Raw genomic sequence first — 26,647 nt, 5'->3', positions numbered from 1 at the left:
TATAATAATAATGTTATTATGAATTATAATATAAAATAGCATAATTAATTCTAGTACAGTATGCATATAGTCCATATGCAATAAAAATTAAAATAATGTGAATGCTCATGGAATTTATTATTGAGGCTAATCAGGACCTAGTTGCAAAGTTTAAATAATTCTTGATTTGCTTCTGTACATGCATCTATTCTTAATATTAGCAACTTTTTAAAGTAAAGACATCTCTTTGCTTTGATTTTGCTGAAGTGAATATTGTAAATAAATGAGTCTCTGAAAACTAGTTATCAAAACATACACTTTTGGGGGCAGCTAGGTGGCACAGTGGATAGAGCACCAGCCCTGAATTCAGGAGGACCTGAGTTCAAATATGGTCTCAGACACTTAACACTTCCTAGCTGTGTGACTCTGGGCAAGTCACTTAACCCCAGCCTCAGGGGAGGAAAAAAAATAAATTTTTAAATTTTTATTGGAATTCAAAAATTATACAGGTTTTTGTTTGGTCTTTCTAATTTAGGCTTAAATGTAATGGTTCTGAATTTTAAAAAAATGCTTTATGGAGTTTTCGAAGTTGCCTTTAGAGCCAAAAGTACTTTTTATTGAGTTCTAGAAAAACTTAATGATTTTTTAAATTCACAATAGTGCAGAAATAGCAAATTGGAATGTGAGAAAAGATTACTATAAGACAGATATGCCAATGACTTAATAAAAAGATTCAACTGGAGATTGACAGAAAGGACTGTTAACCTATAAAGAGACATAATTCAAAAAAGCACAACAGCATAAGGTCATTTATCAAATGTGAAAAAATGGCATTACTATTTTAAGAAGCCCTAAAGACATTATTTTTAACACTGCACAATAGTAATGTTTAAATAGAACTAAATCTTCAAGAAAAGGTATGTGCATCATATTCTCTTTAGTAAGCCAGGGATATATACAATAAACTTTGGAAATATTCTCATTCAAAATTGTTAAAATAAATAAGTTTTATAAATCAAAAGAAGTGACAACTATTTAGAAAACATTGCAATCCAGAATGACTGTAATGGATTAAATAATAATAAATATATATATATATATATATTGGCCATTTTCTCTCCATTCTCTCAGCCTATAATAACTCACATTTAATAGAAATTTCAAAATTACACAGCATTTATCCACTCACAAGTATATCTATCTATCTATCTATAGATACATATCTATATATATCTATATATAATAATTTGTATTTTCTGATGAGGAAACTAAAAATCGGAGAGTAAATTACTTGTCTAAATCACACTATCAGATTCAGGATGTGAACTCAGATTTTTTGATACTTCCTCTCTCAATCTAGAACTTTTTCTATCTTTTAAAATGTATATTTGTATTACTACAATAGTCTCTTAAATCATATCCCTTCTGCTTCCAGGCATGAGTGACTTAGGAGATTTATAAATGGGACATAATTTTTCTTTTTTAAAAAAATCACTTAATTATCTGCTGAATCAGAAAGGTTAAATAACTCAATTGAGGTTCAAAAGGAGTTAACTGTTACTTCTATATCTTTCCAGAGGTGAAGTGCACATACTGTTTGTTAACAACTGCAATCTGAAGGCAAAGTGGGAGAAATGAAGATAGCAAAATCTCTCTACTGGGCTTTAAGTGTCAGGTCACTGCCACTTCTGTCTCTTCTGTATTTGTTCTTTCCTAATCTTAGGTGAATAAGTACCCCATAGTGGGAAAACTGAGAAGAAGGGCCTTTGTGATTTCTGAAAGACTGAAGATCTATAGACATGGTGGCAGCGGTATTCATTGGAGAGGCTGTTTTTGGTTCAAGTAGCAACAGCAATCCTACCAGTATAGAAGAGTCCTGTGCTGCAGATTTTGCACTGGCAAAGTAGGGCAACTGAAGCTAGACTATCTGATCAGTATAGGGCCAAAGTGAAGCCAAATATAAAATCACTAATTAGCATTCTTTCAAAATTGTTTTATGTCTTGATATGGTTTTACCACAAAATTACCAGCTGAGTGTACTACTAGTATTAGTTAAGGTACTGAATTGTCTTTAAATCATCAAATTATTAATCATTAATGCCTACTGTAATTCTTTCTAAGTTAAGCATTTCTTTCTCTGTAGAACTAAATTACCTGTCCCTTGCCTGATTCACAATATGGATTGAATTTCTCTTTTTCTACTTTTTCCACTTTGGGGGAGGAAGCTCTAGACACAAGTCATGAGTAACTTTTGCCTGGGGTACCTGGGAATTTTAATAAAGTGATGAATGTGAGAAAGAAGAGTTCCCTTTTAAGTAGAGCAGATTCCCTAAGCAATAAATCTAGTAGAAACCTACAATGATTGAGTACATAATAAGAAAGACTGAATACTCTTCTCTGTGAACTCAACCAAGTAGTCTTAAACATCACTAGACCTAAAGCATCATGTTTATTATCTTACTCCTCTGCTTAATGGCTCTCTATATCTTACTAAAATCAGTTTGACATTCAAGGCCTTCTATCATCTGATTCTATTTGACTTTATCCTTTCTCATTACATCTTCTCCACTTCTTCCCCTCTAGTGCCCTCTTACACATATACATATACTATGACCTCTTTTACCTTTGCATGATATACTGTTCCCATTCTTGGATTTTCTCCTTGTGTTTACTTCTCTAAATGTTATTCTTTCTATTAAAATCCAGCTCAAGTCCTGTGTATTGAAAAAAAAGTTCAACTATTCTAACCTGGAATGACACTATTGTTCTTTTGAGTTCTTTGTATGGTAGCAACTGCATTGCCATAATATTTGGCACTTAACTGTTTTCTAAATATTCCATGTACAAGATAAAATTACATGGTAAATTTCTTGAGAGAAAGCAAAATGACATTTTAAAAATATTTTTACAGGTTCTAGCAGAATGTAGATGACACAGGGAGTGTGGTGAAATGAACAGTGTATTTGAATTTAGTACACCCAAGTTAAAACCCAGGATTTATCCTTACTAACTCTGAAATTGACAATGCAATTCAGAGATATCATATGGGGCAGTAGCAAGAGCACTGTACTTGGAGTCAAAAAACATCTTAAAACCTTAATCTCTTGATCTGTAAATTGAAGAACCACTAGTTGGGTTCTCCCTCAGCTCTAAGACCATGAACCTAGGAATCATAATGTCCTAAATAATAATAATAATAATAATAATAATAATAAGCCATACTTAACAAGTCTTGGGCTAAGAGGATTTATCAACCAGAAAGTTGCAGGAATGATTCATAGCATTATCAATTAGCTTTAAGTTTAATCAAGTGCATACTGTGTGGTAGGGGGAAAGGAAAAGGGCAGCAAAAGTATTGTGAATTTATAATTTGGTCTCCCTATCAAGAATTCCTAATTTTGCTGGTAGCCTCACACACTAATGAACATTTAAAACAGGGGACACTGACACATTTTGAGATTGTACTCCCTTCAATCTCTTCTTCCCCTTCTAGATCAGTACTTTTCATCCCTAATTATCAATTCTAATAATTTAACAAAGATGAATTGAAGTTATCTATCAGATTCTTCCAATGCTCTATACAACTTGACATTTACATATAGTACTCTCCTGTAGAAACATTTCCCTAGAGGTTTCTACAAACCATTTTTTTCTTTAAAAAAAAAAAAAAAGCTTTTTATTTTCAAACTATATGCAGTTTTCAACATTCACCCTTGCAAAATCTTGTGTTCCAAATTTTTCTTCTTCCCTTTTCCACATCCCCTTCCCCAAAATAGTAAGTAATCCAATATATGTTAAACATGTGCAATTCTTTCCACATCTATCATGCTACACAAGAAAAGTCAGATCAAAAAGGAAAACAAATGAGAAAAAAAAAAAAAAGGAGCAAGCAAAAAATAAAAAAAGTGAAAATACTATGTTGTGATCCACATTCAGTCCTCAAGGTCCTCCCTTGCTGGATGCGGATGGCTCTTTCCACCACAAAGCCTACTGGAATTATCTGAATCACCACATTGTTAAAAAGAGCCAAGTTCATCAGAGTTGATCACATAATCTTGCTGTTGCACAATGTTTTCTTGGTTCTACTCATTTCATTTAGCATCAATTTATGTAAGCCTTTCTAGGCTTTTCTAAAATCATCCTGCTTATCATTTCTTATAGAAATATTATATTTCATTACATTCATATACCATAACTTATTCAGCCATTCTCCAACTGAAGGGCATTAAACTCAGTTTCCAGTTTCTTGGTACTACAAAGAAAGCTGCCATAAATATTTTTTGCATATATAGGTCCTTTTCCCTTTTTTATGATCTCTTTGGGACACAGACCCAGTAGAAACTTTTTGTGAATTCTTTAAGATAGAGTCAGTATTTCTTTCTATCTTTGTTTCCCCAGCACTTATAATAAGTGGCACAGAGTAGGTAATTATTAAAGGTTTACTGAATGCTATATGTTTCTCTACTTAAGTTCCTTTTTACCATTTTTCTCTAAATTTCATCTATTTTTTAAAAATTTATATTGTGTTCTTTTTTTTGTTTCTACAATCTTTCAAAGTAAAATGGCTGTGAAAGTGTTAATTAATCACCAGCTCTCAACTGGTAAGCTTCATATTTATTTATTTTTATTTTTTTATTTAGAATTTTTTTTCACAGTATATATGCATGAGTAATTTTTTTTTATAATATTATCCCTTGTATTCATTTTTCCAAATTATCCCCCCTTCCCTCCATTCCCTCCCCCCGATGACAGGCAATCCCATACATTTTACATGTGCTACAATAAAACCTAGATACAATATATGTGTGTAAATACCATTTTCTTGTTGCACATTAAGCTTCATATTTAAAGCAGACATGAAGACTACTATTAAAAGAACAGTTTCACTCTGTCAGTTATATGATAAATTAATTACCTTTCATTTCACTCCTTCCAAACTGATGAAAAGGTTGACACTACATATTGGTGTTTCAATTAAATCCAATACCTAAGTAAATGAGTTCATTCCATTGCCTATTTTATATTACTACCCAAATTTTTAAAAAATCAACAATAAAGTCTCTACTTCTAATAATTGGTATACTTGTTTGCAACTCAGAACTAGAGCTAGAGAGACCAAAGGAAATAATATATTTGCTCCAAATGTAGTCAATGACATTAATATATTAATATAATAAGTTAATAATAATAACATAATAATTTATAATTCACAAATTCACTACAAGGAACAGTATCTCTTCAGATTTTATGGAATTGGAGTATACATAATTATGCAACCAGAATGAGTGACTACAGGATTATCTCTTATGTAATAATAACTCAGATTTGTTTTGTTTTTTAAGATTTGCACAGTGTTATAAACTATTTGAAAAAATAGGGATTGAAGGAGTCCTACCAAATTCCTTTTATGACACAGACATGGTACTGATACCTAAACCATGTAGGTTGAAAACAGAGAAAAAAAATTATAGACCAATCTTCCTAATGAATATTGATGCAAAAATCTTAAATAAAATATTAACAAAAAGATTATAGAAAATCATCCCCAGGATAATACACTATGGCCAAGTAGGATTTATACCAGGAATGCAGGACTGGTTCAATATTAGGAAAATTATTAGCATAATTGACTATATTAATAACCAAATTAACAAAAACCATATGATCATCTCAATAGTTGCAGAAAAAGCATTTGATAAAATCCAACATCCATTCCTATTAAAAACACTTGAGAATATAGGGATAAGTGGACTTTTCCTTAAAATAGTCAGGAGCATATATTTAAAACTGTCAGCAAGCATCATATGTAATGGGGATAAACTGGAACCATTCCCAGTAAGCTCAGGAGTGAAACAAGGTTGTCCACTATCATCATTACTATTCAATATTGTATTAGAAATACTAGGTTTGGCAATAAGAGTTGAGAAAGAGATTAAAGGAATTAGAGTAGGTAATAAGGAAACCAAATTATCACTCCTTGCAAATGATAATGATGGTATATTTAGAGAACCCCAGAGATTCTGCTAAAAAGCTATTAGAAATAATTCACAACTTTAGCAAAGTGGCAGGGTCCAAAATAAATCCACATAAATCCTCAGCATTTTTATACATCACCAACAAAATCCAACAGCAAGATATAAAGAGAAATTCCATTCAAAATAACTGTTGATAGTATAAAATATTTGGGAATCTATCTGCCAAAGGAAAGTCAGGAACTATATGAGCAAAACTACAAAACACTTTCCACACAAATAAAGTCAGATCTAAACAATTGGAAAAATATTAATTGCTCTTGAATAGACCGAGTGAATATAATAAAAATGACAATACTACCTAAACTAATCCATTTATTTAGTGCTATACCAATCAGACTCCCCAAAAAACTATTTTAATGATCTAGAAAAAAAATTCATATGGAAGAACAAAAGATCAAGAATTTCAAGGGATCTACTGAAAAAATTAATAATAATAAATGAAGGTGGCCTAGCTGTACCTGATCTAAAACTACATTACAAAGCAATGGTAACCAAAATCATTTGGTATTGGCTAAGAAATAGATTTGTTGATCAGTGGAATAGGTTAGATTCATAGGACAAAACAGTCCATAACTATAGCAATCTAGTGTTTGACAAACCCAAAGATTCCAACTTTTGGGATAAGAATTCATTATTTGACAAAAACTGCTGGGAAGACTGGAAATTAGTATGGCACAAATTAGGCATGGACCCACACTTATTACTGTACACCAAGATAAGATTAAAATAGGTCCATGATTTAAACATAAAGAACGAGATTATAAATAAATTAAAAGAACATAGAATAGTTTACCTCTCAGACTTGTGGAGAAGGAAGGAATTTGTAACCAAAGAAAAATTAGAGATCATTATTGATCACAAAATAGAAAATTTTGATTCTATAAAGTTAAAAAGCTTTTGTACAAACAAAAGTAATGCAAATAAGATTAAAAGGGAAGCAATAAACTGGGAAAACATTTTTACACTCAAAGGTTCTGATAAAGGCCTTATTTCCATAATTTATAAGAAATCAAGCCATTCTCCAATTGATAAATGGTCAAAGGATATAAACAGACAATTTTCAGATGAAGAAACTGAAACTATTTCTATTCATATAAAAGAGTGTTCCAAATCATTATTGATCAAAGACATACAAATTAAGACAACTTTGAGATACCACTATACACCTGTCAGATTGGCTAAGATGACAGGAAAAGATAATGATGTATGTTGCAGGGGATGCGGGAAAACTGGGACACTGATGCATTGCTGGTGGAGTTGTGAACGGATCCAACCATTCTGGAGAGCAATTTGGAACTATGCTCAAAAAGTTATCAAACTGTGCATCCCCTTTGATCCAGCAGTGTTACTACTGGGCTTATATCCCAAAGAGATACTAAAGAAGGGAAAGGGACCTGTATGTGCCAAAATGTTTGTGGCAGCCCTTTTTATAGTGTCCAGAAACTGGAAATTGAATGGATGCCCATCAATTAGAGAATGGCTAGGTAAATTGTGGTATATGAATGTTATGGAATATTATTGTTCTATAAGAAATGACCAGCAGGATGAATACAGAGAGGCTTGGAGAGACTTACATGAACTGATTCTAAGTGAAATGAGCAGAACCAGGAAATCATCATACACTTCAACAACAATACTATGAGGATGTATTCTGATAGAAGTGGATATCTTCGACAATGAGAAGATCTAATTCAGTTTCAATTGATCAATGATGGACAGAACCAGTTACGCCCATAGAAGGAACCCTGGAAAATGAATGTGGACTACTTGCATTTTTGTTTTTCTTCCCAGGTTATTTTTACCTTTCTAAATCTGATTTTTCTTGTGTAATAAAAGAACTGTATGAATATGAACACACATATTGTATTTAAGATATACTTTAACATGTTTAACATATATGAGACTGTCTGCCATCTAGGGGATGGGTGGAAGGAAGGAAGGGAAAAGTTGGGACAGAAGTTATTGCAAGAGACAATGTTGAAAAATTATCCATGCATATGTTCTGTCAATAAAAAGCTATAATAAAAAATATGTATACAAAAAAAAGATTTGCATAATGTTTCATGTACATTTTCTCATCCAATTGCCACGATAATACAGATGATATTATTATCTCTATTTCACACGGTGAGAAAAGCTCAGAGGGTGAAGAGTCTTGTACAATGTAACACAGCAAATAAGTGTCTGAATCAGAATTTGAATTCAGATTTCCTAACTGTAGTTTAGCACTTTATCCACTAATCACTGCCTTGGGGATAAAGTCTAGCAAATATTGAGCCTCAGTGATCAATACCCTGTATCATAGAAATACAGAACTTTCTAGCTTGGAGAACTTCCAAGATTTTCTGGTCCAAAAACTTTATTTACAGATAAGTAAACTGAGGCTTAGAAAGAATGATATGCCCATAAACAGTTAGTGATAGAGTTAGATAACTCAGCACATATGCTGAAATCATGACAATTATTTAATAAGCTTAGGTATTATTTTAAAATAATTTGTAATACTAGCTATGATATAAAATTTCTTTAATGAAAAGTAGAAAGCAGGATCAAATTAGTATATTCATTGCCTACCATTTTATCAAACATTAAAAAAAGTGTTCAGAGACAAAGGAAAAAACAAATAAAACAGAAGGCAATACAGTGGGAAGGAGTGAGTGCTGAATTATAGATATTAATATCTACTGAACAGTTAAAGGAACAGTTAAAGTGCTACACAGGGAGTTGGAAAAACTTGAATTCAAATCTTGTCTCAAATAATCTCTAACTGTGTGATTCTGATTAAATCACTTAATATTCTTGTGCCTATATTTCTCATCTGTAAAATAGGAGTAATAACAGTACCTATCACCTAGATATCATCGTGAAAATTAAACGAGATAACATGTAAAGTGTTTTGCAAAAACTGAAGTATTACATTAATAATGTTATTATTATTAAGTGAAGTTCATTTTAAAATGATTAAGAAACTACATTCAAATGTAATTGTTTTGATTATTGTTAAAAAAAAAAAAAAAAAAAAGTTCAGGCCATGACAAATTAAGTATGAAAAACTTCCTTAAATGATCAAGATTTTCTCTTTTTTCTGCATTTCTAAACTCAGTATATAGATTTATGGAAACAATGTCAAAATTAGCATGATTTAATTTATCTAAAGGTATATACTCCTTATTGGCCACTGGACAAAGATGTCATATTTACAATTATAGAATTTCAAAATTTGTGATTCTTAGTATCCTATACACACTTTTTTTGCAGACTAGAAAATATCATTACTGTTGACCATTTGATATTTTTCTTTGTTTTATGGCTTTCAACAATCAAATATTGCATAATCAAATGACTAATCTAGTGGAGGAAAGATTTCCATACAAATGTAGGGCTAGTTTTTGAAAGTAGGCTAAAGAAAATAAATTTAGACTAACAGTTTGTGGTGAGACCATATTTAAAAAAAAAAAAATGTCTAGCGCAGTAAAACCTTGTGTTGTTTTGTCATAGCTTTTAAAAATGTATGGTCATTTCTATGCTATGAGGAGGTTTTTGAGTAGAACTTTTGATAGGAAGTTATACCTAAATGGAAGAATAGTTCAAAGGTAGTTTCTGAAGAGAAAGGTGTAGCTATATTGAACAATATCTCACTGGTTCTCCTTGGAAGATTAAATAAAAGAGCTGAAAGTATTAGTTTTACTTTATCAAAGGCAAAAAGAAACATCATTTTATATAATTATATTCAGCTATTACCTTCTGTAGTGGTCATGTGTATTTGCCAAAAAAAAATTATGAAATCCTAGTTTATGTGGCAACATTTATTGCAATATGTAGAAGAATTCTGCAATGAGCTCAAAAAGGCCCTCCAAATTAAATCAACATATAATTTGGTACTTAACAATTTCAGTGAAAAGAGTGGGCAAAGACCAAAATATTGAAAAATAGGTTGGAAAAATATGGTTCAGGAGTAAAGAATAAAGACAAGTCAAAGGTAGGTAGATGACACAGAAACTACACTTCTATTCATTATGAACATTTTCTTCAAAAATTACTATATCTCTTTGAAAGTTATTCCTTTAAAATTTCATGACTTTCTATAAGGAATCTTAAATTTAAAAATTAAAAAGTAACCTAGGCATTAAGGGAAAGTTTATTTCAAATGGAAATACCCTGCCTAGGAAATATCAAACACATTCAAAATGGCAAATTCTAACCTACAAATATATTTTAAATTTGTTTATTTTCATTTTGACCTTAACAAATACTAATTAAAATGGACATTTCTATAAATATAGTAAAATAGAAAAAGGACTCAATATAACGTACAGCTTGCTTCTTTTAAAAAAATATTATGTAATAATCAGCAGAATGAGAGAGATTTACATGAACTGATGCAAAATGAAGTAAATAGAACCAAGGAAACATGGTACACAGCAACAAGAAGATCATATGATTATTGATTTTGATGGATGTGGATCTTTTCAAAGTTAGGTGATTCAGGTCATTTTCAATGGTCTTTTGATGAATAGAGCCATCTGTACCCAGAAAGAGGACTGTAGAGATTGAGTGTGGATCACAACATAATATTGTCATTTTTTGTTGTTGTTGTTTGCTTGCATTTTGTTTTCTTTCTTATTTTTTGCTTTTTGATCTGATTTTTCTTGTGCAGCATGATAAATGTGAAAATATACAAAATAACTGCACATTTAACATATATTGGATTACTTGCCATCTGAAGGGACAGAAGGAAGGGAGAAAAAAAAATTAGAACACAAGGGTTAGCAAGAGTGATTGCTAGAAACTATCTATGCATATGTTTTGGGAAAAAAAAAAGGAAAAATATATAATATATATAATAAATTGAAGTTATCTCATTTGACTGTGATTCTGGCTGGGCTTTCTTCTGTTCCTTCCTGTGCCACTGTCTATCATGATCCCTCCTTCCTTCCTCTGAGACCGCACAGGAATTAGGAATTATTCTGAATAGTTGATTGGTTCAGGAGGCTAAGGTTCCAGCTACGTCACCCTTCAATTTTGGGAGATTTGTTAAAGTTATGACAGGAGATGAGGGGAGCTTGATCAACTCACATTAAGTGTTTCAGTATCTTTGCTGAATATCCTTTCTATCTTATAGCTAAGTATTATAGCTAACACTTTTATGAACTGTTGAGTGAAATATAAATACTTTATTTTATCCCAAGACAAGCTGAACAAAGTACACTGGCCTAACTCAGGCTCTCTTTTCTTAATTTTTCTTTATCTCTTTCTCCTTATCCTACTCTCCTCTACTCTAGAAGGGTAAAAAAAAAAAAACAAAAAACAAAAAAAAAACATGCATAGTTGAGCAACACAAATTCCCATAATGGCTATAGCTAAAATGAATGTCTTATTCTTCATCTTTAATCCTTAATCTCTTTGACAAAAGATGGATAGTACACTGTGTCACCAGTTCCCTGAAATTGGAATTGTTCACTGCACTGGTCAGAGCTCTCAAATCTTTTAAATGCTGTTGCTGTTGTACAAACTGTTTTACTGATTTAGCTCACTTCATTCTGTAACAGTTTTACATATCTTTATACCACTGCTATCTCTCCCTAAATAATCTCACTGCCTCAGATCTCCCTTTTTCAGTATATTCTACACACAGTTGCCAAAATTACTTCACTAAAGTACAAAACTGATTTTTTGGCAACTAGGTGTCATAGTGGACAAAGTTCCAGACCTGGAAACCAGCAGACTCAATCTGGCCTCAGACACTTAATTAGTTGTGTGACCCTGGCCAAGTTATTAACTGTTTGACTCAGTTTCCTCATAAATAAAAGGAGCTGGAGAAGGAAATGGTAAACCACTCCATGATTTTTCCAACAAAACTCCAAAACGGTCATGGAGAGTCAGACATGACTGAAAAACTATTGAACAATAAAAGGTTTAATTATGTCATTCTTGTATTCAATTACTGCTTACAAGGTCAAAAAAGCTCCAAAATAGGCCTTCCACAACACAATCATAACACAATTATATTATGGTTGTGCTAACCTGGCTTTCTTGTTCTTCACAAATAATACTCCATCTCTCACACCTTGGCTATCCTCTATCCTTAATTCTTCTTCTCACAATCCATTGTTTCCATCAAAATCCAAGTGCTTGGGTACTCTATTCTACTATGGCACTTCTCAGGTGCCACAAAGATTTCCTTATCCCCCTTAAATTCATCTAGTGTTAACTTTGTACATATTTATAAACACATCAGAATATGTCACTTAAGAGGGAAGACTTTTTCATTTTTGTCTTTGTATCCCTAGGGTCTAGCATAGTGGGCACTTAATAAGTGTTTGTTGATTGAAAGATAATTGGCAGAGCTCAGAAATTCCCTACTATGTCCTATGCTTGGCACTTTAAGTTTTTTATTATGTGGCTTCAGCCCACCTTTTCAGGCTCATTTCCCACATTTCTCTTCACATACTGTAGCTTTGCACAAGTTTTTCCTTCTATACCTTGAAAGCCCAACTCAGGTTCCACTTACTATGGTAAACCTTCCAGATTCATCCTTGGTTTTTAGTATTCTCTCCTTAAATTATCTATCACTTATGTTAAATCGCACAATACTAGGTCACTGAAGAGATAAGTTTTTCTTCTCTGTGCTTGTATATCAGTGACTGAGAGTGCTATGCACATATAAAATATTTATAAAAGTTTGATGAATGGATAAGAAAAATATAATTGGCTTATAATTAGATATCAACCATGTTTGAAAAATATAATAGCATTTATACAAAATCAAGGTAATATTTTTCTGAGCTCAATACTAGCTTTTATCACAGGATCCTAGCTGGAGTCCATAAACTCTTTTAAATTATTTCAATTTATACATATGAGCTCACAATAATGAAAGAAAAGTTTTCATTATAAAATGAATTTAAGTACATGTTATTATTTTCTTTTAAACTCTGAGGTTTTGGTATTACCTATTTATTTCATTTTATTTTTAGTTTTAATAGAACAGAATGATTATAAATGTTTTGCATATAGATCAATTCATCTTACTGTTTTTTTACATCTTCTTAGAAGTCAGTATGCCAGACAGAATATTTAAAAAAAAAAAACAAAAGCCTATTTCCAACCTTGGATCTTTGAAAAACATCAATCAGGTGTACACTGCAATATTAGCACTACTACAGTCTCCTCTGATTTTAAGCCATCTTCTGCTAATGGTGACATAATCTCACTTTTTTTTGATGTTGCTTTTTCCACTTCTTATTGGCTCATAGGAAATAAGAGAAAGTAAAGAACCTCCTATAGATTTCTTCAAGCTGAAGAATTTTTTCCCTATACAATAAGTGGATCCCAAAAAAATATACCCCTTTCTCACCCTTCTTCAAAAAGGACATATTTCAACTTATCATCTATCATTCATATTAGTATACATCAAATACTTCATGCAAGTCTATTAAATTTTTCAAAAGATATGTCCATAAAATTTCTGGCAGTAGCAAATAGTGGATTTCAAAACAATAAAATTATCTTTCTAAAAGATTTTTGCTATTGCCTCCAATTCTCCATTGGTACTGCTAAAGGAGATGAAAGCATTAGCTTTTAAGATGCTGCTTCTGATAAATCCTCCCTTCTCAGTACTACACACTCTTAGGAATTACATCTTGAAACATACACTACAGAAATAGTGAACTAATACACTGCTGTCTTCTTAGAGACCTATCTACTTTCAGTTCAGTTTTTGGTCATATATATACGTTGAGAAAGATTATTTCTTTAATTGAAAGTGAGGATAACCTTTTTCCCATTTAAGGGTCTCAAAAGGAGTTCGCCTTGGACTTGGATTGTATTCTATAAGATTCATAGGGAATGATTCATAGGGAATGACCTTTTGGAGTCATTTTGATTTTAATTTCTGGATTACCCTTATTTTAGTCCAGTTTCTAATTGTAGAGCTGGGAGAACTGGATATTGGGTAAATAGAAAATGGAGGTTGGAGAAGGGAAGAAGGTAATCCTGTCCTGCAGAGAATGTTTAAAAGAAAGAAATAGGAAGGTAAAAGTGGGTATACTTATAATTAGCTCTCAGACTACTAGAACAAAGCAGATGAGACTGCCTGGACTTGACCAAAGTGAAGACATCGTATTGGATAGAGCTAGGATATCCATCAATGGGAGATGAATAGTCTTGAACCTAGATAAGTTCCCTATCTTTTCATGCACATCATAAACATTAGAACATAAAACCATCTGTAGAAAACAGGCAAAACATATACTATAATCAAATGGGATATAAATTATTCAAGATAAATTGATGGAGACCATTTAGCATAAATGACAACTGGGTTAATAAGAAATTATCACAATTTAAAGTGTCTGACTCTGTGGAAATTAAAATATGTCCTCACCAAAGGACTGGGAAGATTATAATTTTCTCTTAAGTTTACCAAATCAGAAGAGTAAGAGAAAAACTCTCTTCCATGCCAACTTTCATGTGTCCTACTATCATGAGGTAGTATTAGATATGAATGAAGACTTGACTTGGTAATCACTTTCACTTGGGAACATGGAAGGTGACACAAATACTTAACCACTTTGCAGGAGAACTATCTTATGCCAAAATTAATATGAATATGATATAAAATCAAATAGATTTATTTAAATAAGATACTTTGTGTAAAACTGAGGACCTAACCAATTCAATAACAACCTAATTTAATATCAAAACTATTAAAAACAAAATTAAAATGGTGATTGATTCAGTTTTTGAAAATTGATACCTTCTCAACTTCCTCAGTACTCTCTCCTTTCTGACTGGCAATCTAGAGAGTAGAGCACTAAAATTCTTCCAAAACTTATTTTAGAGAGGACTGGAATTTGAACTTCGTAGGTAACTCACCGGTTTACATAAGTGCTTCATTCTGCCTGTTCCAAGTACTCACTCTGTTCTCTTTCTCTATGTCTCTGTCTGTCTCTGATTCACACACATACACACTCGTTTATCTTCTTGTTGTGTGTTGTCTTCTCTCATTAGATCATAAGCTCCTTTTGGATAAGTACTGTCTTTTCCATATTTGTGTCCTTAGCACATAGTAGGCACTTAATAAATGTCTATTGAATTGAATTAAAATACTAAGTGAAGGAAGTTACATGTATTATGCTATATTACTTGAGGGTTCTAGAGGTATCTATTTAGAATTCCTATTGGATTTCTATGAGAAAAAGAATTTTTATGAAGTTTATTCAGGCGAACAACAAAAAGCTATTCTGGGACGTTTAGATTTCCCAAGTAAACATATTAAGGGATCTTTTAAGAGTGGAAAGGCAGTTTGGATGTGGTTATTCAAATTTCTAATCAAGTTAAAACGCTACAGAAAACTTAGCATGCAATTATATGCAAAGCACTTAAAAGCTCTTACTGTAGGATATCCTAAGTAATCCTTTCTCAAGTAATGTATTTAATAGTATTATGAAATCATCTGACATGTCCACTGGGATAAAAAGAACATATTTTTTTTTCAAACAGAATTTTCATTAGTACAGAGTTGTTCTAAATACTGAACACACCCCAAATTTAACTTAATGCAGCCTACTCATAAGATTATAAGATCATGTTTGATGGTAAAAATCTCTAGCTTAAAAATTGTAAGTACTATATCTAAACTCTTCCATGCAATATTAATTGGTTTAATTCCATAGATGAAATAATCTTTTTTCCCATATACACAGATCTAAAAAGAATCAATAACCTCCCAGGATTCCTGACAAGCAAAATTTTATGTTAACTGAAATGCAGTACTAATAGTTGAAGACTCAAAAACTGGTGCTAAATTGCATCAGGATTCAACATCTTACTGTTAAACAACGAATTAAAATTCTTATTACATTTTGTTTTTAAGTCATAGATGGAGAAATATAAAACTATAAAAAAGTATTTAACATTATTTAAAAGTATTTAACTTTACTGATTATTTCATATGAATCAATCATATCAATCAGATATGTAGTCTCATTCAATTATAGTATATCTTAAAAATACTGGATTATCTGGAAGAACATTAAATTATTTTTATTAGAACATTGGCAGAATTACTACTTCCATTAAAGAATAGTTTGTGCTAAGAAATCACACAAATGGCATAAATGTAGACTTGAAGGATCATTCCAAAGAATATTCAGATTTTATAACAATTCCTCACATTCAACCCTAAGTGAGATATGGACCTCTTTGTATTTGACATAAGAGAACAGTGAGTCACCAGACTCTTTCCCATGTCATCTTTATGTGGTATAGGAAGCCTTACAAAAGGAGCTAAAAACCTTACTCATTAACCTCAAGGCATATTGGCCCAGGATAGTCTCAAAAAAGAGCATAAAATTCCTAGAAGAAGGAGCAGCTGGAGCAGCAGATGATAACTTTAACAGATGGCAGCAGCTGCTAGAAAAAAGCAATGAATTATGGCCCCAAAAGTAGAATGAAACAACAATAAGAATAGGAGGTCTAAGGTTGTGCTAATCAAAGGGCAGCAGGGCATTTACCATTGTAGAGACACAAGGATGCGACCAATATACAATTACAGCAAAAATCCTTCATTCCCTCAGAACAGGATTTGGATTAAAAAATTATCCTCTTCTCCACTAGTATGGGGGGGTGATAGCAGATTGTGTCTTCATATATGACAAAAAAAAAAAAAAAAAAAAAAGAACTGAAAATTCATCTACTACTATCTTTTTCTCTGTTTGCTTTCCTGTCACATTTGAATGTTTTGATATTTAATTTATGATTTCTGCTTTAGTTTTTTAGTAAAGAATGAAGTAGATGGAGAGTTTTGCCATGTTTGCATAAAATGATAAACAAAATGTTCAAGCCTGGGATAACTGGAATAATAACTTGTTCCATTATTAGCTAGAAGCACAGAGATATATTTTTCTTATATTTGTCATACTTCATGTATATTGTTATTATCTTCCTTCATATCTAATCCAACTTCCCTATTTAAACTGGGAAACTTTGCCTATAACTTGAAGACCACTGATCATGTAAAAAAAAAAAAAAATGAAGAGACTGACATTATTGTGATATTTGTTCTGAAAGCAAGCTCTGGGTACTAAAGGATAAAGTATACTTTATCAACTATAGTCAGAATTCCTGACAAATACCAACAAAGATATAAGAATTTTAATCTAGGAATTGATATTACTTGAAAGACAAATGATTTTTCTCTAATTTGAGAGAAAATGAAATTACTTAATTGTTTGAAGGGGAAGATTAAAAGAGACTTAAAATTAATTTTCACTATTTCTATAGCAACATAACTGCTCAATAACAATTATTAAGAAATTCTATCACTGAACAGGAAGTGAGACAAAAATTGGTGAACACATAAATATTTAATATTTTAGGGTATACTGATTAAATCAAATGTGACACATTCAAGTAATAATATTAATTGCATTAATAATACAGATGTATACATGCCAATGAAGGCATGAAATTTCAAAGAAATTACTTCGATTTTAATTTATCTCTCTTAAGGCATATATTTACATATTTACTAAAAAGGGCCTCATCAGTTGGTATCCGTGCAAAACGATTTTAAGCCATCACAATAGTAGTTAAAAGTTTAAAATATGTTTATAAAAGCAATTAAAAAAGCAAAAGTCACATATAAGTGTTTTTATATTATAAAAACATGCAATTCTTTTTGTCAAATAATTTACAGTTTAATGTTATCGGCAAACTCACTAATACATATGCTCTTTCTGTAGTATATATTATAACCTACAAAAGCTTTCTCATCCTGTGCAACTCATGTAAATTCTCCCATAAATCTTCAATGGAACATCCACTGAATTATAGCTTTCCTTTAGATCATTTAACATACTGTTTAATACTAATGTAGCAAGCATTAGGCTAGTACATGTTATATTCCTCACTACTACATGAATAGAATTTTTTTCCACATATTTTTCCATTCATATATCTCTAGAAAATGATCTTTTATGTTTCCTTGCAAGTTGTCATTGGTAATACTGTTAGTATGCTTTTACTCAAATATATTTCATTAATGTCCTTTTCACCATAAAGTAACCCTTTGGCAGTATGATTATTATTGCACTGAATAAATTAATTAATTTAAGTAGTATTGTAATTTTTTAGACTGACTAATTTTACTTATGTGCAATTGATATATTTTTCCAATTATTCAGGTCTGTTTTTAATTTATGCAAAGTGTTTTGTAGTTGTATTTAAATAATTTTATATATTTATATATATATATATAGTTTACATATTTATATATTTTATAAACTTATAATTTTATTTTATAAAGTTTGTTTGTGTTTATGTTTTACACTGTAATTTATTCTATCTCTTCTTTGTAGGTTATGGTGATGATTTATTTAGTTAAATTTTATAGCCTGATATGTGGCTGAAGATAATTATTTCAATGAATTTTTTCACTGACTTTCTTAGGTCTTCCAATTTAATAAACATGGCATCTGGAAAAAGTGATAATTGTGTCCTCTTAAATTATGCTTATCCCCACTATTTTCTTTTAATATTTTATTATCTTTTTACTGTAGTTAGCATTTCTATCAATAAATTGAGTAACATTGGTGAACAAGAAAATCTATAATTTGTTCCTCATCTTACTAGTAAGTTATAATGCTGCTCTAGGTTTTAGAGAGATGCCAAATATCACATTAAGGATAAGCTCCTTTACTCCTATCCTTTTAGTATTTAACAGAAATGTTTCTTGTTTATTATCAAAATAATTTCTTCATATATTGATATGATTTTTGTTCTTGTTTATGATCTGTTATGTTTTTCTAACAATGAACCACTCTCAAAGTCTTGTTATTTCAAAACCCTGTGGGTAACCTGAAATTTTTGTTCTTCAAATAATATGTGTTCCATGACATTAATAAACAGCATTAGAAAAATTGTTATCAAAAGAATACTAATGCTTTAAAATAATTATTTTAAAAATAAAATATTTTGAAAGTTATTATTCATGCTGATAATTTACTACCTGCATATCTAGCCCAAGTCTCCTTTCTGAGCTTCAATCCTGAATGACCAACTGTACTGGGCTTTTCAAATTGGACGATCCAAAGACATTTTAAACTCAATCTGTCCAAAATTGAACTTACTACCTCTCCTTTCCAAGCCACCTCCTAAACATATTCCTTATTTCTACCAAGGGCACCACCATATTTATAAGAGCTCAACATCATCTCCTCATTTTCCCTTGCCACACATATTTAGTCTGTCATCAAATCATTTTTATCTCTTTTGTACATTCATTTTCTTTTACCCACATAGCCACCAACCAACCTAATGCAGAGCCTTATCATCTCTTTTTAGAGGATAGCAATAACATTCTTTCTTTTTGTTGTTTGTGGGTTTGTTGGTTTTTTTTGTTTGTTTGTTTGTTTTTGTGAGGCAGATACTTGCCCAAGGTCACACAGTCAGAAAGTGTCAAGTTACCTGAGGCCACATTTAAACTCAGCTTTTCTTGACTCCAGGACTGGTGCTCTATCCACTGTGCCTTGCTCCCCTTCCTTTTCTTCTAAATAAATTTTTGGATTGATGAACTCGATGCAGATGAAGTATGATTTGTAAACTTTATTTTTCTAGTTATTTTGTGTGTTTCCTTTTGCAACATGGATAATATGTTTTGTATGACTTCACATATATAAGTGATATCACATTGACTTCTCAAGGGATGGGAGCAAGGGAATTTGTAACTCAAAATTTTTGAAATTAATGCTAATTTTTTTACATGTATTTGGGAAATATTTAATGAAAGAAATAAAAATAAATTGAAAAACATATTTTCATTAATATTTTATTTTTATATCACCATAGTTTCCCCCAGTATTATTTTCCCTCTGAAAGAACTATCCCATGTAAAAACTTAAAAAAAAGAAAAAAGAAAAGAAAAAAAGAAAAACTGCAATATATAACACTAAGGATCGCTTTCCTCTGCAACTGGCTGGGAATATTTCCTCAAATATTTTCTTTTCAGTCATGCTTGTTCTTTAATATTTTGCAACATTTACTTCTTTTGGTCTTATTATGATTGTTCTTTCTATTTATACTCTTGCAACCATTTTGAACTTTGTTTTCTTGGCTCTACTTCATTCTTTATTGGTTCAAGTTTCTCTGTATTCATCACATTCATAATTTCATATACCCACGATAATATTCCATAGATCCATAGTACCATGATTTGTCTGGCCATTCTACAATTGATGAGTATTAAATTTGTTTCCAATTCTTTATTATCAATAAAAGTGCTACTATAAAATTTTGGTACTTGGACTTTCTTCATATGTGGCATAAGTATGGCAATGGAAACATGGGGACAAAGAATGTTCACTTTGTATTTCCATAATTCCAAATTGTTTTCCAAAATGTAGCAAAGCACCATTTCACCAATAATACACCCAGCTTGTCTATCCTTCCAAAACTTCTCCAAAATTGACTTGTCATCTTTGCCAATTTGCAGAATAGAAGTAAAATTGCACTACTCTTTTGATTTGCATTTCTCTTATCATTAGTGACTTTATGCATCTTTTCATGTGCTTCTTAATTCTAGGCAACTATTTTAAGAACTGCTTCTTCATATCTTTTGAATCTTTCCTACTGGAGAATACATTTAGGTAATATCTCTCTCTATCAGTTTTTCTCTTTATATAACACAAATATACACATACACATAGCATATTTTTAAAAGTTTTTAATGATATAATTATCACAACACTATCAGAGAAATTTGATACAAAGATATTTTCTCAGTTCTACTCTTCCCCTTTTATTCCAGTTATATTAATTCTGTCTATGCAGAAACTTGTAAGTTTCACATAATCAAAATTATCTATATTATCTTTGCAACTACATCTACTTTTTGGTTAAGAGTGCATTTCCTATGCACAGATGTGAAAGGTATAAAATCTGATTTTTTAATTTTTTGAAAAATAAAATATTTATATCTCAAATTCATATATCAATTTACAAAGTATTACAGAATATACTATAAGATATTGGTCAGAGCCTAATTTATTTAGCCTAGGCTGCTTTCCAGTTTTCCTAGCACTTAAAAAAATCAAATAAGGGACCTTTCCTAAGTAATTTAGAAGTTCTGCTTTATCAAACACTGAATTATTGGATTCCAATGTTTTTGGTTCTACCTTTTATAATCTATTCCATTGATTTACATCTCTTTTTTTCATACTAATGCAAAATGGCTTAATGACTGCCACATATATGTATTAGAGTTCAATCTGGAGCATTATTTCCTCTTTATCATTATTTCTTTATTTCTCTTAATAGTTCACGTTTTGTTCTGCCAAATGAAAATTTCTTTGATATTTTGACTGGTATATTAAGAAGATAAATTAACAAGTGTTGTTTCTATTTTCATTATATTAGAATGGACCAGTCACAAGCAATTAATTTTGGTCTATTTATTTCAGTCCTTTATTTTCTTTAAGGAGTACTTTGTAAGTGAATCCATACAAGATTAGCTGACAGATACTTCATGCATCTTATAGTTATTTGTAATGGAATTCTCTTTCTATTAATGTCTTTTAAATTTTGTCCTTATTCTATAGAAATGCAGTTGGTTTTTGAGGGTTTATTTTACAGCCTACAATTTTGACAAAAAGTATTTTAATTTCAATTAATATCTTTGCTAATTTTTCTTTTTTTTCTTTTCTTTTTTTTTCCCTGAGGCAATTGGGGTTAAGCAACATGCCCATGGTTACACAGGTAGGAAATGTTAAGTGACTGAGACCACATTTGAATTCAGGTCCTCCCGATTTCAGGGCTGGTGCTCTATCCACTGTGCCACCTAGCTGCCCCCTGCTAATTTTTCAAGTATACCATCATATCAAAAGAAAAGTAGGAAAGTTTGATTTATTCTTTTTACTATTTTTGTCTTTAATTTCTCTTGTCTTATTGTTGTTGCTAATATTTTCAGAAAGATTAAAAAAAACAGTAGAATGGGGAACCTTGTGTTACTGCCATATTTACTAGGAAAGGTTCTACAATGTAGTATCACTGCACACAATGTTTGCTTTAGGTTTTTAGACACTTTTTGTAATATTACAAAAAGGCCCTCTATGCATATTTTAGTAGGTTTTTTTAAAAGCATAAATTGGTCAGCTAGAGTACTAGGCCGGCAGTCATGAAATTCTTGTTGCTACTGAGTCATGTCTGATTCCTTATTCCCCATTAGAAGTTCTTGGCAAAGATACTGGAACACTGCCATTTCCTTTTCCTGCTTACTTTACAGATTAGGAAATGAGGCAAACAGGATTAAGTTATTTGCTCAGGGTCTGTAAATTGTCTAGTTAAGTGTCTGAGGCTGAATTTGAACTCAGGTCTTCCTAACTCCAGGCCCAGCACTCTTATCTTTTGTGCCCTATGTGTTCTACAATAACAACCAAAAAATTAGTTTTAGTCTATAACTCTTCTGTGTATTATCCTTCTTGTTAGGTATTAGAACTATATTTGTCTCATAAAAGGATTCTGGTAGGTATTTCTCAATTTCTGATCAAATTTATGTAGTCTGAGTACTACTTGTTCTTTAAAAGTTTGACAGAATCCATCACTGACCAGTTGTTTTTGTTTTTTTCTTTTCTTTTCTTTTCTTTTCTTTAGTAGTTCCTTTAAAGCCAGTTATATATCTTTTTTCTGATACTGGCCTATTTAAAATCTCTATTTGGCCTTCTCTTACTTAGGGCATTTTGTACTTTCGAAATTATTCCTCAATTTCTTTTATGTTCCCAGTTTTGTTAACATACAACTGTATATTAACAGGTTTTTATTATTTTTTTAATATCTTATGGTTTCATTGTGATTTTATCTTATTCATTTGCTATATTGTTGATTTGGCTTTTTGTCCTCTCTTTTTAATAAGATTGATTAAAAATTTAACAATTTTATTAGCCTTTTCAAAAAATCAGTTTTTATTTTTATCATTTCTATGGGTCTTTGGTTTATAACTTATTCTTCCTATTTTTATTGTTTTTTTTGTGTTTGTTAGCTTTTTAAATTTTCCAAATGTATATTTAATTCATCAATCTTCTCAATTTCTGTATTGTTAGTGTATGCTTATAGGGCTATGATTTTTACCCTTAAAGATCGCTTTAGCTGTGTCTCAAAAATCTTAGTATGTTGTTTCATCATTATAATCTTCTCTCACATAACTATTGGTTCACGATTTGTTTTTTGACTCACTCATCCACTTGAGCCTGTGTCTTTTGTTTGTGGCCCTTATGCCAATTAATATTTTTATTGTGTTATAGTCTATAACAGAAATGTTTCCTATTTCTACCTTTTTACATGGGTTTGAAATTTTTCTATCTCCTCCTATATGGTCAATTTCTTTTAAGTTTCATGCAGTACTGAGGAATACTGACTTTATAGATAAGTCTTTTTGCTCTAGTTTCTCTAACAATTTATTCATTTCTACATTTTCCCTTTATCTTTATGTTAGACTTAAAAAAAGCTAAGAGGACATTGAAATCTTCTTTCACTACTGCATTATTCTATGACTTCTTATAGTTCAGTTAATGTATGTTTTATAAATTTAGATGTTGTCTACAATTATTTTAAACATATCATGATTTCCTTATTTCTTTTTTTAGGTTTTGAACACTTATTTTTACTTTGCCTGCTAATGTGATTGTAATTTCCAATTTTTGGGATTCACTTTATACTATTTACTATTACTCCTTTAATAATAGTAAATTGTCATAAAGATAGTATATAGTAAAAAGAGACAGAGCAAATAATATTTACTAAAAATTAGTAATTTTTTCTATTCCTTCATTTTGTGCATATCTTTTCTTAAAACTGTGCTTCCTGTAAGCAGCATATTATAGAGTTTTGTTTTCTTACCTAATTTGCCATTCTTTTTAATTTTATCAGATTGTTAAATCCATTGACACTTAGTTATGAGAATTAAGCTTATATTTACCTCTAGTTCTCTTTAATATTGGATTTCTGTGGTTGTTTAACAATTACTATTACTAATTAAATTACTAAATTCTAACAATAATAAATTGTCACAAAGATAGTAACTACTAGCTTTCCTCTCCTGACCATCAACCCTCTTCTCACATTTCCAATTATCTTTTTACTTAGTCTTAGAGTTTTGCTTTTTTTTTTTTTGTCTGCTCTTATCTGGTCATTTAATCATTTCCCCTCCCCCCCTCACATTTGAGAGGAATTCCCTTTCCCCTCTTCTAACTTCTTTTTTGATATTTCATTTTCTCTGCCGTTTTCTAAAAAAGCATTCTGTCTCTCATTCTCTTCATTACTAACCTTTCCTTTCTGTTGATCTTATAGTATATTCCTTGGTTCAAGGGCCTTATATGTATTTAGTGCTTCTTTACTTTATTCCTCAATGAACTAAAACCTTTTCAGTTATCTATTTTAAAATACCTTCTCCTAAACTGATTCTGAATTTGCATATTAGAACTTATCCTTCTCCTTTTTTTTTTCCCATTGTACCTTACCTTGAAGGCAATAAGGAGAATATAACTGGATGCTAGGAATCTTCCTGGGTCCTTGAGGGTGAAGTTCACTATTGACCTCAGCCCTCCCCTTGCAATTTTTTTTTTTCCATTTGTCTCTAAATCTCTTTCCTGGGTCTATGCCTTCCCATGCTTCTGGTTGATCCATTACATCCAAGAGCTCTGATTCTCCTCCTCTCCTTTTCCTACCAAATTTCTGACAATAACATACACTGGAAAATACTCCTTTCTCTTTATATAATATTTCTCTTCTTCCATAGAAACATTCATTAATAGTAGCTCCTTCCACTGCTGAAACAAGATTTTTTTTTCTCCTTTCTTTTTCCTTTCTCAGCTTTACCCATCCTATAGATTTTTTGAGACTATAAAAAAATTATTTTCTTTTCATTCTTTCCTTTAGACTTAAATAAGTAACATGACATATCCCCTCTATTTTCTTCCTCCCCTCATCCTTTAAAAGCCTTCCCATCTCTAATCTAGTGTAACAAAACACACACACACAAAAAAAAAAAAAACCAAAACAAAAAAAACAACAAAAAAAAAAACAACCCGCTAATTAATCTGTAGACAAGGTGTTGAGACTGCTGTTTCAGGCTCACTTCTCCATCATTATTTCTATTTGACTTTTGCTTTCATCACTGACTGCTTATATATGTTTTAAAAATAAATCTCTTAATGGTCTCTCTATTGTTGTTTTCTTCTTCTTAATGTTACATTTATTTACCTTTCTTGTATCTCTAATATCTAGGGTATTTGAGAAGTAAATAATTTATTCAGATCTAGTTTTTTTTTTCCTAGCAATTTTTCAGATACCTCTTTTTCCATAGGAGCTCAGTCTTTTTTCATTCATAGTTTGGCTCAGATTTGCAGATCACCTTGGCCTTTATCTTGAGTTTTTTTTTGTTTTTTTTTTTGCTTTCCAGGAAAAAAAAAAATTCCCCCTATGGTTTCTGGCATGTGTACAGTAGTCTTTGAATTTGGTTTCCTTAATATTTGAAATCTTTCTCTAGATCTCTTGCAGAATTTACTGTTAATAAGTGGAATCTGATAAGCCACACCTTAGATGTCACCTTAGATGTTGATGTTGATTCATTTTCTTTTGTCTTATAATATTTATTTAGAGATGTCTGAACTCTTCTCCTTGATCTGAAAACTTATCATTTCTTCAGCTACTAACATCTTCTTTGTTGATTTATCTGTCTATGCTCAAGTTTTCTGAGATTTTTTTCCTCCTGAATCTTCGGTAATTTCAGTTCCCGCTGGGGATTAAATCACAAAAATTCATCCTGTTTCCCTAATTTCAGTCCCACATGACTTTGGAGACAAAACTGGGCCAAAGTTGCAATCTAGATATAAAACCTCAGGATTAATGGAGTGTTACATGCTGCCCCATTCCCACCATTCTTCAGTTCTACAGCCCAATGACACAGAGAATTGTCATGCTACTGTGCCTGAGTAAAATGCAGTATGAAATTGGATGTCTACAATCTTGTGGGGTAGAGGTGGGATGGGGAGCTGGAGAATAGGATGTTGTAGTATAAAGCTAAATTCTATTCCAAGCACAGACACATATCCTACTTTTCCTTTTCCACTTTCCTCCATTTTTTGGGCAAGTACTGTTCTGCTGAAGAATGCTACTATACTATTAGTACAATCCAAGCAAATTTCTACTGTCTCCTATTGCATGAGAGATGGAGTGGACAAAACATTCAAGGTATAGAGGTTGAGTAATGGCTGCTGGGTGAGACTGTGTTAGGGATTTGGTAACATGAGTCTGCTTTACTATTATTTTACTCAGTTTTTGCCTTGCTTGGATCCTTGTTCTAGATTGAGGAATGTAATTGAAATTGCTTTTCATAATTTCAAAAATGGAGAAGTTCAAGAGGTCATGAACATTGGAGAAAATGTCTAGTCCTCTATTTTGTTGGTGACTGACTACAATCACTTTCTATATTGTTATCTTTAGATCTTTTTCTACCACACACAGATTCTAAAAAGATTTTCCTTAATCAGAGATGACTTTTCACTATACTACTCATTAAATTCAGTGGTTCTCTATTACTACTAGCATAAAATATAAACAGCTCTATTTGGTATTAAAAC

General features: G+C 31.3%; 1 protein-coding gene across 1 annotated transcript in view; it reads right to left on the bottom strand.

Annotated features, from left to right (window-relative positions):
• The window catches only part of COG5 (component of oligomeric golgi complex 5), a 344,010-nt gene that overhangs the window by 103,374 nt on the left and 213,989 nt on the right, over positions 1–26,647 (bottom strand). The window lies entirely within an intron of this gene.

Source organism: Sminthopsis crassicaudata, chromosome 5 (assembly GCF_048593235.1).
Source record: "Sminthopsis crassicaudata isolate SCR6 chromosome 5, ASM4859323v1, whole genome shotgun sequence".
NCBI lineage: Eukaryota > Metazoa > Chordata > Mammalia > Dasyuromorphia > Dasyuridae > Sminthopsis > Sminthopsis crassicaudata.
This window is presented reverse-complemented; position numbering and strand designations above follow the sequence as displayed.